The 13,898-nt window shown below is 36.2% G+C and overlaps 1 long non-coding RNA gene across 1 annotated transcript; it reads right to left on the reverse strand.

Moving 5' to 3' along the window:
* Positions 1-1,548: 1,548 nt before the first annotated feature.
* Positions 1,549-10,623, reverse strand: LOC140141442 (uncharacterized). Its single transcript, XR_011857410.1, has 4 exons — positions 10,403-10,623; positions 9,193-9,219; positions 6,226-6,337; positions 1,549-2,249 (listed from the first exon to the last, which is right to left on the reverse strand). It is a non-coding gene; the product is annotated as an uncharacterized lncRNA (long non-coding RNA).
* Between the last annotated feature and the right edge of the window lie 3,275 nt (positions 10,624-13,898).

Here is a 13,898-nt window from a genome sequence, read left to right on the forward strand (position 1 = left end):
ACGCGATTTATGTGAAATATTTGGATTTTTAACAGCGAATATCAAAAGCCTACCTGTGAATTTCCGTATCCGTTGAGCGAAAGAAAGAATACCACGAGGGAGCCTTGCAAGACGGCCGTCGCGCGCTCTGATTGGCTGACAGTTGATTGATTGATTGAATCGCGCATGGGCAGAACGCCCATATATGACGGGTTTCCTTTCTGCACCAAAAATCAAATTTAAAGGGATACTACGCGATTTGGGGGTAGTAAAAATGAAAAGGGGATTACCTAAATATAATATTATGTTTTGGCTTGATTCAAGGGGAAACCAGAAGGAAGAGAACAAGCCTGGGGAAAATGCCTCCATGTTTCTTCGTGTAAGCCGCTATTTGGCATTGGAAGGTGTAAAGTTACTTCTGTCTGAAGGGACAAGCATTTGAAATATTTGTATCCTTGCCCTGGGGGTCACTTACCATATAGCTACACCACTGCTTCTCCCGCGAAAATTGCCGGGGAGGAGCAGATGCTCTTTGCCTCCGATTAGATCAGCCACTGAACGTTTGACTATTTTGGACAAACGTATGACAAAAAATTACCAAAACATCTCACTTTACCATCCACTGAACTACTTTTGTTGTTGTTTTTCTACAATTTATCGTTGTACAAGAATGATAATTAATGAAATTCTCAATGTTTTATCATAAAAGTATATTTATTATAACTAATGCAATGCCATCAAAAAGTTCAAAAAGCGACCTCATTATTCAAAAGTACCATTTGACTGTGGGGTAGGGGGTACTGGAAGTGCAGGTCGATTTTCGACGCGGCAGCAATTTTTATTTCTTTTGCACAAGGTGTTGGCCAGTTTTTTGTTTTTTAAATAAAATTTTCATGCATTATTGTATACAGTTTGGTGTGGAACTTTTTAAAAATGATAATAGGTATTTTTTGTATTGCTCATGTAGTGGGGGAGGATTTGTTTTTCTTCAGAGCTTCCTCCCCTCCCCCGGAGTCAAATGGTGCATCCCTAATATCAAAATGATTACTCGCTGGTGATCTGCCTGCACCAACAATTAGCCTATTCGAGATATGGCGGACACAATATAATAGGATGGCGCTGCACGAAGTGGGTAAAGTCTTTTGAATTTGCCGGGTTTTACCCAGATTGAAGACTGCCCTACGCCATAATTCGAAAAGGCTAATGATCAAGTTATAATCTTAATCCCCCACGCAGTGAGTGTGGATTAAAAATGGGTTACCTGAATTTGTGACTTCATTTGAAATCTACAACCCCTGTGTGGGAGATAAAAGTCTTTATACACCAATCCGAGAAGCGTTTACTGTATTTGGCCCTCTATTGACGGTAACACAGATGTACCAGAGCGGGAGATTTAATTCGTAATTCAATGCTTATGATCGTGTATTGAATATCACTGTGCACAATTCCCGGATACAATTCTGTGTAGCACGCAATAAATAATGGGTGGAAGGTGGAACCCCCGACCTCTGGACACCGCAGTTTTACATCGGGGACACCGCAGTAATGGCGAAGTCGGATTGGTGTATAGGGAGTGGATGGAATTCAAATGAAATAATTTATTAAGGAAGACAAGGTTTTATTGATTAATTGTTTTCTGTGCTAGATTGATTAGAGGACGAACTCAGGTGTAAAAAATATGTTCTTAAAAAAATTCGGGTTGAATTTTAAAGTGTCCTGTTTACAGAAAAATTTAGTTTGGAAAATTGCGTGCATTTTTCAGACTTTATAATAATGTACTTTAACCTTATGTCTAAGTTAGTTTGATTTCTTAATGTAATGTATGGAAGCTTCTGCAGTATATAAAACGGGAAACTTTTCATGTTTGAATTCTTTTTTGACATATGAGTCCTTTGTTGCATTGCACGCTATTTATTTTCTCCATGCGGCAGGTGAATCATTAAACCAAATCCTATCTACAAATTTTATTGTTCTGTAATATAATATAGGCTACTACAGTTTGTCCACTCTGAAGTACAAAATGACAACGCGCGCGTACACAGCGCGCAAACAGTGCGCAGTGCTGCGTCTCTGTTGCAGGTATGCGTGCCTTCAAAGTCGGCACAATGTTTGCGTCCGCGTCGGTACTTTGTACTTCAGAGTAGGCTGACTGTAGTATATGTTGCTCCGCACCGGATTCCAGAATCTGGGTACTTTCGGTCTTCGGAGAAATTTGCAGACACCATTTTTACGATATAAAGACGTCCCGTTATGTGCCGTTGATTAAGTGCCTGAAATAGAACAAATAAGAACGGGATTTCCGTTTGTGAAAACTATGTAAAACATTTCCATGTAATATAACAGTTTGATTTAAAAATCGAAAACATACAGTAAGTACAATACAATGGGAGGGCTCATATGGGCTCATATTCGATTTAAAACAGTAAGATTTGAAAAATCTAAATTTTTCACTGCTGATTATGGGCATGGGTTATTCGAGATTTGCAAGGTCAAAGTTTATACAGGCTCAAAATTAACAATCGGTCAATTTTGGTCCAAATCCATCAGCCAAATTGTTCATCTGGTCATACGGATCTATGTAGCAACAAATTGTTGTTTGGTATGAGCAAAAAGGTGAATCAAGAAAGTTTTTGTTATGATGACCGAAACAGTTTGGCCCAAAAAAACCGTTTTTTATTTAAATTTTTCTTTAAAACTGAGCATTTTTGCCCAAATTTGACCACACAGATGGATTCATCAAGTCATTTTTAGTCTAAATATGTATACTTTTATATACTTTAGAACAAGAATTTAGAATTTATAAGGCCCAAAAGTTTCCACAATTCCAGGGTTAAGACCACCCTTAAATGAGGATGACTCATATTAGACAGTGCATGTTCTGAGGTTACTGTTCCGAACCAGAGGATGATTTAAGCACTTCCCAGCAAGTCTTGCGGTTAGCACAGCTGTGTGAGTGAACATGACACCACTGCCCGCCCACTGCATACATACGTGCATGGTTAAATTTGAATTTGGACAGATATATTTACAATAAAAACACCTTCAAAAAGTTGGTCGATTTCACATTTTATGTTATCTACAGAAGGTGTGAATTATCCTTCATGTATACATCACTTTAGATCTGAAATCGACCAAGTAATAATGACACACGGGCAATTCTAAAACAACATCTATTGCACAGAGTTCAATGGGATTTGAAAAGTAAAGTGGCAGTTGTAACTCTAGTGATAACACTTTTATAGTGCATGATGGGGCTTCCTTAAATCATCCTCTGGTTCCGAACCAAGGCTATTTTTTGTACATTACAACGCATACAGCCCGTACGTAGTATGGCCCTCTGTAAAAATACGCGTACTGTGCGGAATAAAGTGTACTACAGGGTATCCCTGAAAGAACTGTATCGTCAGAAACTTAATTGTTTGGGTATTTTAACGCCACAACTAAACGCAGGTAAATAATTGGTGTGGTTGAGGAATGAATCAGCTATCACGTACTTTTTGAATTTTGACAATTGAATACATGAATACAAAACCCACCCAAGTCCATGGGAAGTGATTTTGAGAGAAAAACCTGTGTATCATTTTAATTCCTTCAGTTAGATATACCTGCTCAATATGGTAAGTTTTACGTGCAAATGAGTGGATTAAACTGTATTAGGTATGACGATTAGCATTTCAGGGACTTCGTGGGGTTCATTTTAAATTTTGGACTTGGGTGGTTTTTTGAATCATACAGGGTGTCCCAGAATGATCTATACCGGGAAAGATGTAATTTTTTAGGTATGAAGGGCATGTTAAATGGTCATATTGTTTTACATTTTAAGTTTTACATATATTTAGCTTTCTCAGATTTTTTAGATTTTAAAAATTGGACGTTTCTAGTAGGAGTTATAGAAGATTGCGTAAAAATGGTGAATTCTAAGTTTTGACAACGCAACCTATTTTGAAAATCTGTAACATTACTAACCGTTCAGCACAAAGTTATTTAGAAAAAGTTATGCAGGTATTTTAGTTGTGCCCTGTTCATATGTCCACTAAATAGCCGATATCTATCTATTATTTATGACGTTACGAAGCAATTATTATATGGAATTAAGGATTTGCGGCCTAATCCCATTCTCTCTTTGGCGGTAGTTTTAGTTATTGTGGTGTGAGGTCCATGTCATTGGAAATGCTTCCAGAGGTCGAACTGGTTGTGGTACAGAAAAGATGGCTCCTCAATTTATTGTACAGCAGCGTGGATTTCTTTCAAAAACTTACTGGCAAACCGGCAGCTATGTTGAGACGCAAAGAAGATTCATTAGACGATTTCCGCGAGCACGCATTCCAGTCAAAGGAGCGATAGTGTATAACGTAAAGAAGTTTGACGAGCACAGAACTGTCAGATATCGAAGCTTCAGAGTGAAGCTTCAGGTGCTCGTAAAACTGTAAGAACTAGAGCGAACATTGCAGCTGTCCGGCAAGCTTTAAGGCGCAACCCCAACAGTAGTTGTCGTCGAAATGCTGTGCCAAACCGGGTGCCAAACATCCCACGTTCTTTATTTAATCGTATCGTGCCATTTTCAAGGGTATGCGAGTCGTTTGCGCTGAAAATGAAAAGCAGGTTTTTCATCGATTTTACATTATTGCATGCCACGCCAAAACAAATAAAGGTAGCGTGCTGAAATTAACAGAATAAGTAGGAGACATATCCAGCATTCACGGTTGTTTGATGTATATAGAATTGGCTTCATTATTAAGAAAATGCAACTATAGGTGGCGCTATTTATCCTAACTCATATTTCATTATTTGGAAGGGTTAGGTAATCAATACTGCCAATAAAAAAGATGGAATAGGTGAAATAAGCAACAAAGAAATTTTTAAACATATTTCATCAACAAATAAAAGGAATTATTTGTATAAAAAGCTTGAAAGAGCAATTTTTAGTACCTAAATAGCGCCACCAATCTTGTCAGAAATAGATACATTTTATATCAGAAAAAGCTTTAAAAATGCTTTGAAAGTGAATAATGTTGTAAACAAGGGGAAATTAAAGTTGAAAATGACTTTAAAAGCATCTGAATACTTTAGCATGATACCGTTTTTAGCTGTTTACGTCTAAAATTAGGTAGTACATGACGTTTTGCTTGAAAAACTAATAAATGATCACATCAAACAACCGTGCATTATAATGCAGGTATCAAAAATAGATACACTGCCCGTCTTCTATTTTTAGTTATTTTTGCAAACACGGTACAAATCATTCTGGGACACCCTGTATACAAAGACAACAATATTGGAATGAGATTACCACTAGTAAGATAATACAAAATAAAGCAGACAGGTATGTATAATGTTGATAAGCATTCTGCCATGTAATATAAACCACACACGTTCCTTTATTAAACCCATTTTTTTCTCCAAAAGTCACTCTCCAGCAATGAATGTGTTACAAGTGGACTTTTATACATACTGGATTTCAATAAATGTGTTACAAGACTTAAATCATGGAATTGGGTGGTTATTTCATACATGCTATTTTTCACATGCTCAATAGACACAGAGGATGAATTTGAGTTGTTCTTTCATACATATGACAGGCCTATGTATAGCAACAATTTCCCATGCTTAACTCAATTTGGCCAGAGTATGGACTTGGGTGGGTTTTGTATTCATATATTCAATTGACCGATTGAGCTTATTAGAACCATCGAAGAAGAAAAAAACCAGCATTACCTGGCAAAAGCATGTAACTTAAAGCAATAATGTGTGATTTGCATAAAGAATATATTCTTATTTAAATATTTGTTTTCACTGATCACATTATCCCCTTTTAATTTCGAGCCAAACAAATGAGGTATAACGAAGAAAATTGCGATTCATTCCAACGCCTACAATGCGTGTACTACGCTCGCCGATCGTATGTAACTGCACGGAGCATCGCGCTCGACATGTGTACATACAAGCGGACATCCACGGTACATGTTAGCAAGTACTCGATCGTTGAACTCTGAATAAAACCGGGTCGACCCGGTTTTAATACAAAAAGTTAAATTTTACCGTTAGTAAAGCACTTCAAGCTTAGTCTTTTACGTGGTATTTTAGTATACCATTGGGCATTATAATTATGCAAAAAGTAGAAATCCGAGTAAAATTGAGGGCGTCGCTGTGCAGCAAATCACACATTATGGCTTTAACCAAAACGTATGGGGAAATTATTTATTATAGATAAAATAATATTAACATTGATCAAGCACATACACTTACTAATTTTTTCGACCACAATTTTTCCCTTCAAATCCTTTTCGACATTTACACTTGTACGAGTCCGAACCAACGGTACATAGTCCATGGTTTTTGCACGGGTTCGGGTCACAGTCTAATAAAAATAATCATAACAATAACAATATACTACTAATACTACTACTACTACTACAACTACAACTACAACTACAACTACAACTACAACTACAACTACAACTACAACTACAACTACAACTACAACTATATACAACAACTACTACTACAACTACTGCTACTGCTACTGCTACTGCCACTGCCACTGCCACTGTCACTGTCACTGCCACTGCTACTGGCTGCTGCTGCTGCTGCTGCTGCTGCTGCTGCTACTGCTACTGCTACTTCTACTACTACTACTACTACTACTACTACTACTACTACTACTACTACTACTACTACTACTACTCGCACTACTCGCACTATACTTTGATCAGCTTATAATCGGCAGGAATTATTAGGCTTTAAGCCGAAAAGTAGACCCACGTTAAGAGTGATATACCGTAAAACCTCGTCTATAAGCATATTATAGTGTTTTTGATGAAAGCTAAATTAATACGATACATGCGTAAATATACCAATACAATAGATTGGCCTTACAATAATACTTGTTTGTATATGCTTGCATCTGTAATTTATTTGCTCAAATTCCACAATGGCGCCTGGATTAATTTAGCTTTCATCAGAAGCACGCTATATGCTTGTAGACGAGGTTTTACGGTACTTGATCTGCCTGGTTCGTATTTTATGGGTTAAAGAAAGTGCGCACAGTATAGAACTTCAATAAATTCCCAAATAAAATTATTGATATTAATCCGTGATGTTATAAGGCCCGCCGATTACGAGCTGATCAAACTATACATACAAATCAAGAGACAATGTCATGAGCAGAGATGAGGGAGTCAACTTCCTAAGTCACGTGTATGATATTCTCCTGGCTGATAATACACCCTCTTAATAATCGTGACACATCCCACAGTGTCAACACCCTGTATTATAAATATTTTTTTCATAGCTCCATACTCCGTTGGTGAAATCAATATTGTTGACATAGATAAAGAAAGTTTACATATGCATTGTGAAATACACGTGTGATCAAATATTCAATACAAGCACCTGGATTTTAGGTGAATGGGCTATTTGTGTTCCTTTATATAATTGTAATTCTCAAAATTAAATATATCACAATTTTAACTTACGATTTAAAAATCGTTACAACAAAAAATGCAGTAAAAATGTATCCAGAGCCAACAGCAATTGCCGCTAATTAGTGTATTTAATTTCAAGTTAGTGTATTAAAAACAAAACTTGGGGTTTACCTCAAAACAAATCGAATTTCCTTGTAATAGCAATACCATAATATGGGATACTAGAGCATGCGCAAATCGTAATAATTTGTAGAATATAACTTGGTGGTATCTCACATGATAGTCGTACTATGCTTAGCCTGAGTCGCTCGGCCTATCTCGAACAAAATCGCCATGCGTAGCTATTTCAAAAACGAGAGGATTCGCCGTATTATCACGGTAATTTTTGACACGAAGATATAGGGATGATGACGCTGTGCATCCAGCTGGATGTAAGGATCAAAAGCTGATAGTGAGTTCAGGTTTTGTTTTGTTTTTTTCGGAATTTTTGGCCTTGTTAAAATTGAATGAAATTGGACAAATAGGATATCAAAATGCGCATGAAGAAACAAACTTTTTATCTATGTTACAATATAGTGAATACAACTAATAGTGCTAACGCTATATGCGTATTTATAACGACTCAGATTTTTTCTGAGGTCTTTTATAGTTCGCTTGTTTCGAACCACAATATTGTTTGGAATAGTTCGAAGTCAACTCGATATTCCTTTCTTGCAGACATGCCAGATATCACTAGTGGTATTAGTCACAGACCATTAATTTCAGCAACGTCAGTCGTTCTATTGATATCTCAATGTCAGAAAAAACAAATAATAATACTTTTTGAACTTGAATAAAAAGACAAACAAACAGAAAAACTAAATAATACTTACGAATACACAACTTAAAATTGGATTAGGGGCCTATTCCTAAATCTATAAATTCTTAACGTACACCATTTGCTTTATTACATGTTATAAGCACGGGTATTACAAGTTTAACCAAATATCAGCTTAAGGGCTCGGATAGCGACGTTTACACGTATTTATTGTGGGACCCGAGAGCACATCAGACATATCCTTCTGATATCAAACAATTTAGATTTTATTTTTAAATCACGATAAAATACACATTTTATGGCAAATGATAAAAATTGATATTTTTGAAATTTAACTGTACTCGATGTTAATTATATAAATCTAATGATATGTTCTTAGAGTGTATGTAGTTGGGATTAATAGCCGTGCATCAATTTATATTCAAGATATAAATTCTTTTCCAAAAACACCGAAAACCTTTAGGTATTTGTGGTAAAATATGTATATCTTTAATATGAAAGATCAAAATTTTCAATTGATGGTCGGCTTTTCATCCCAGCTACGTACCATATAATATATAATTATATATATAATATATATATATATGTATATAGTGTGAGAGATTTGGTCTTGGCTTTTGTACGACTTGGTTCATCCATTCGTGAATATTATATAGGCGTAAGAAATTTGAATAGACGACAACGTAGCTGTGTAACATTAACTTTTAACCGAGCTTTCGCCCTCAGGCCTATGCTTCATGAAGGCATGAGGCAAAGAGAGAGAATAAAAGTCTGTGCTGGTTACGTTGAAAGTCTTTCACCAATTTCTTACGCCTATATATATATGTATATATATATAATATATAATTATATAACATATAACATAATTATAATTAGTTTAGATTTTCTGCGAGGTCGGCTAAATATCAAAAATATCAATTTTCAAAAATATCCTATAGTGAATCGACCGAACAATAAAGATTTGATATTTACCGTTTCCGTTGGTTAACCCATATTGGCCTAAGGAAAAAATGGAATAGAAAAAATGTCAGTCATGTAAGAAAAATGAGTCCTATTATTTATTTTTGCCAAAATCATTGTGGTTCTTGAGTTATGTTGCAAAGAGGGCCACAACAATACTTTTGTAAAACGTACATAACTCATTAACCACAATAAATCAAGCAAGTTTTCAAAGTATATGATTTGTAGAATGAACTTTTGCAAAACATCATAGTGTTATTTTTAAATAATATATTGGTTTAGGTGATTTTGTTTGCTGCTTCGACCAACAATACATCGTCTACCCTTCCCAAAGGCGCACTTTTTTCGGACTAGCGACTAGCGGTTAGTGTCCATGGTAATTGACCTGGAAGGTATGTGAATAATTATATCGAGAATAGCCTTTATCTACTTTTTTTTTAAATCTATGAACATGTAATTTTCTAGATTCCTAAAAATGGGAATGGATGCATACTCTAAAACGAAATGCGCACGCGTTGGAGTTTAGCCTAAACATATCAATAATTATGTACCTCATTAATATATTCTTGTTCACTGACTGGTTAAAAGTGGATCACATGACCAAAATGGTTCTACCATCAGTACTCCTATCCGTAAATAGTACCTCTAAGCCGTAAATTGTCTTTTCAGCCTCCCGGATGAGCCGTAAATACTACCTCCAAGCCGTACATCATGCAGTTATTGTTAACTATATGTATGCACACAACACAGGGGCACTCACAATAGGCAATTGAACCCTACTGGTAGCGCTGTGTTGTCACATATGAGATGAACTAGTTAGCGTCATAATTATATCAAAAAGTTTAAAAGCTCTGATTTTAGTACTTGCTCTATGTTTCAATTACTTATTCTTACTTACCCGCAGGAAAATAGTACTATTGATCTCACCTTGGGGCCATAATTTTAACTAGAACCTCTCATGGCAGTATTTGTATAATAATTGTACGAAAAGAAACCATATTTTAGCCTATATAGTATTGTTTGGAAATAACTTCTGCATTTTTTAATTTGCCAAATCTTACGCGCTTCGCGCGCATTGGCTCATCAAATCCCCATTTGTGTGGCTAAAATAGTACATTTTACTTGCACTCCACGCGTGGAATCTTCCTGTCGAAAGAGTACAACATGATACTCGTCCCCCTAATGCTTCAACTGTCACTGACAATGTATTAGACATACTTACATTTCGGATTCCGATAACAAGCCGTGCGTTTGATTCGATCAATCAGGTTGGCGCTCGTAGTCGTAGTTAAATCAGACATGATAATACACCCGATAAGGATGCTGAGAATCAAGACGTTCCTGAAATCCATGATGATAACACACGATGATGAAAATTATGCGCAATAACTTTGAAAAGTGTTGATCTAATCAACTCTCGAATACATGTAGCCCGATAACACAGAGTTTTAGCATTATATATCAACCACGGAAAGCTGCACGCGACCATAACGTACAGGGTGTATCAAAATGATTGGTACCAATCAGTTTCCAGTGATTATAAGACAAGACTACCACAACAAAACATACATCAGGAGCTACCTTATGTTTAGAGGGATGTTATGAAAGGTTATCAAGCTATAAATCATTGGCATTACAAGAAGATCCAATGTTTCATATTGAAGAAGCAAGCTTGTCAATAAACACCAAATATGATGGGTACCAAACATTTTGATCCACCCTGTAGCATGACGTGCGTGCAGAATGCTTGAGTTCACTCCACCCTTCCCACAATGCATTTCGTCAATTGCAAGTTTGTACCCAAGGAGTTAAGCTGGAGTTCCATGTATCACACCCCAGTTGTTGATTGCTACTTCATGTTAGAACCGGTATTTTTACGGTATGGCTATGAAACAACGTCTTGAATACATCTCGCTGGATGCGGCCTCGATGCTTATTCGCCGACCAACTCAGCTCGTATCCGTAGAGGCATCAATGTCTTGCCCATAATGACTGGTAGGAAGCGGTTGCAGTTGGCTATTCCAATTGAAATCCATGGAAGACATGACCTCAATCTACCACACAAGAAGTGTGAATTTCAAATGACTAAATGGGTGACTCCGTTTCAAATCTACACCCCCAGTGTGGGAGATTAAGGTCATGTCTTCAATATGTATGTGGATTTCAACTGGTTTTGCCCAATATTATTGACATTTTATACTCAAAAGCGAATTTCTTCTGATCTGAGGTTATCAGAAGTAACATAAATTTATGATGACTGCTTTGTAGTGCTTCCTATACGAACGAGCTATAGGCAAACCAGTTTAGTGGTAATATTACCTAATAATGCTGAGCAACTTTGCATAGGCCTAATATAGCCGCAATTTGAGGTGGGATCAATGCAAAAAAAAAAGCAATACAAAAAAACCTATTAAGAACATTAATCATATTGCGTGTTTTTATTTCACAAAAGTTCTCGGCTTCTTTTTTTAGCACGTCTTGTAATCTTTTGAAATAGGATTTTCTTTCTGACATGAACGATATACTTATGGAGCCACATGATATATGATAGATTTAGGTTGGTTTCATACTGTTATGTCTCTTGCTGATGAGCGGCATGACGCACGCGTATTGATGACAAAAGGCCATAATCGCTGTAAGCGGCAGGAATGTTTGAAATGAGCAATAAGGTCCGTTCATACTACGCCGCAATTGCTTTGCGGTGCGGTGCGTTGCCGATATATCGATTACTTTTTGCCGCGACCCACCACAACTCGTCGTATTTTCAAGTTAAAATGTATTTAACTTTATTGCGATATCGTAATGCAGTAGTTTGCAGTGTGCGGCAACACAACGCATCGCAAAGCAATCGCGGCGTAGTATGAACGGACCTTTATGCCTGATTCTTACGATTTGTATTCAATATCGAATATTCGATGCTACAAGTATTCGTTATTCAACATGTTTCAATTTTTATTTTTATCTTTTAACGATTGATAATTCACGGTTGTTTCAATTTAAGGAATAACTTATATTATTTGGCTAAATTAAATTAAAAAATATATAAATAGCGCCCTCAATTTTAACACAAATATAAAAATTATCGAATAAAAATTACCACAAAAAAGCAGAAAAAGATGTATAAGTTGGTAAAGAAACGAAAATCTATGTTAAAAATAGCTAAAATATACGTGTATATCAGTGTGACAGCTGTTGCTCCCGGCTGTTGGTATTGTCCAGGTCTAGAATTGAACATTATTATAAAGTTTTGTTAGGAAAGTTAATAAATGATCACATCAAGCAACTGTGAATTATGTTGGTCAACAAACATTCGGTAGAAGATATAAATAACTGGCAATAGATTGAATAATAATGAATAAAAGGTATGAATCGGGACTTGGTTTTGGTTGAATAACATTGGTTGAAGGACACATTATTTGCGTGTAAAGGATAAGTCCGATTCAGACTTCACATCGGGGCTGCTATGAAATCTGAACTAGGTTTTTACGAGTTCGCCGATGAAAATTCTCATCGCGCGGTGGAATCTTCATCGGCATTTTGCTCTCTCCTTCTATATCACGACCGTGCAAGCTTTAGATTGGCTGCTGGAATAACACGGTCGAAACTCAGCAACACTTTCATCGCGATCACGATTATATCGAGGGGTCACACGATATAAACATCGCAGCATCAGCGATGTTGCGATCACGGTTGTTTGATGCGGTCATCTATTCATTTTCCTAATAAAAACATTATTATGATGTTAAATTCTAGACATGGACAATATTAACAGCTATCACAGTAGTACCCATATATTTTTAAGGTTTTTAATGATAGATATTCGTTTCTATATCAAATAACTATTAATTTTTTTTTTTCTGGATTTTTGTGGTAATGTTTATTCAATAAACGTATATTTGTGTCAACATTGAGGGCGCTATTTACATATATTTTAAATTTAAATCAGGCGGCGAGTGGCATGATAGAGCCGGCAACTTGTGAAACCGCCCGGCCGTATGGCATTTTCCATATACTCGGTTAGTTTTGTGGGGTTCAATATCGAACCCTAACAGTTTTAGCTTGTATTTATATTATTTAATAACATAGGCCTATTTGTTTGTGATATTTCAAGCGTTTTAAAATCTGAAAATAATCCCATTCAATTACACGGTTGACGATGGAAATTTACTGAATTTAGAGAATGCACGTCATTCACCACCTGATTTAAATTAGCTAAATCATATAACTTATTCCTTACATTTCATAATAAAAAGGTTTTTTGAAAATGTCCTTGCCATTTGTCACAAGTAAACCCATGTTTGAGGGGCTGTCTGAGGAATCCGTTCTAAATGAAAACATCATTGGGAAGAGCAAATTCTTAACTTCTAAGTAAAAAAAACCAAGATATACTCATTTGAATAAAACCACCCATTTTTGAAGCTGCACACGGTTTCACTTTCCAAGTACTTAGTGAGTTGATTGGTAACTTTTCCCAGATTATCATAATTTTGGGCAATATATTTATTTGTATGAATTATATCAAACAGTACAGTATTATTTTAATATAACTGTTATCTACTTTGCAGTGATACTTGCACTTGGAGCGTTTTCACTGACTCGAAGTAGCGTTTCAGCAGATGGTGATGCTTTGACGATATCTTGTCTACAATCGGGATATCCTTCACTGATGACGTTATATGATTGACAGAATGACGTCATAGGATGTTACGATGTAGTAC

The sequence above is a fragment of the Amphiura filiformis genome, chromosome 19 (genome assembly GCF_039555335.1).
Source record: "Amphiura filiformis chromosome 19, Afil_fr2py, whole genome shotgun sequence".
Classification (NCBI taxonomy): domain Eukaryota; kingdom Metazoa; phylum Echinodermata; class Ophiuroidea; order Amphilepidida; family Amphiuridae; genus Amphiura; species Amphiura filiformis.